This window comes from Opisthorchis viverrini (genome assembly GCF_000715545.1).
Source record: "Opisthorchis viverrini unplaced genomic scaffold opera_v5_207, whole genome shotgun sequence".
NCBI classification, from domain to species: Eukaryota; Metazoa; Platyhelminthes; class Trematoda; order Opisthorchiida; family Opisthorchiidae; genus Opisthorchis; species Opisthorchis viverrini.
In genome coordinates this window covers 853,106-853,949 of record NW_008751864.1, presented here as the reverse complement: position 1 = coordinate 853,949, position 844 = coordinate 853,106, and positions in this window count along the sequence as shown.

Below are 844 nucleotides of genomic sequence, written 5' to 3'. Positions count from 1 at the left end.
GTCCATGAAAACACCGAATCTTGCTCCTAAGGCAGTCAACGGATATATCGGGTGCCTTAGCTACTGAACACAATTCCAAGAATACATGGCCTTCAATGGATTCGTTGAGAGGAAAATATACTATTACACGTGGGATATTCCTTTAATTCAAACGAATAACTGTTTCATATTATGTGAACGATGCGGATGGCAAACAGCCAATACACCAGCGTCAGCTGCTGATTCTGGGCTGTTCTGACTAATTAACTTTTGTTACCGCCAGTAATCCCAAATATTATTTTCCTTAGCAGATATAGCTAACTCTAGGAACAAAATATAGTATTACGCTCTTTACAGCCGAGCTATCTAAAACTACCGGCAATCCCATACTTTTATTTTTATTATATTTAAAAATTAGTAAGCGATGTAAATTTTTTAAAGACACAACCGCGTCATAATTATCCGCTTCGTTTGAGAGGGTCAATCATGAACCGCAAATCGCCGCTGGCTATTCGCACAATGAGATTGATTTCTCGAAACCTACGGCATTTTCAGGCTTGCCACTTCATGGTGTAGAATGAGTATGTATAATGTATATGCTTCTGTATTATTGAAAATCCTTCACTATGGCGATTTGTTTAAGTGAACTAAATCCCCAGGTGAATAAACACCGCCCACTTTGAATATCTTAACGGATGAAAAAAATCGCGAATTGTGGAAAAGGTTGACTCACATACAATGAAAGTAACTTTCAGGTATTTTTCCCCCGGAACAGATTTCCTCAACATTCTGGAATCTAAATGGCCTTTAGAGATGCAACATATGCGTAGGCGCATCCGTGCAAACAAATTTTGGCCGATGATTC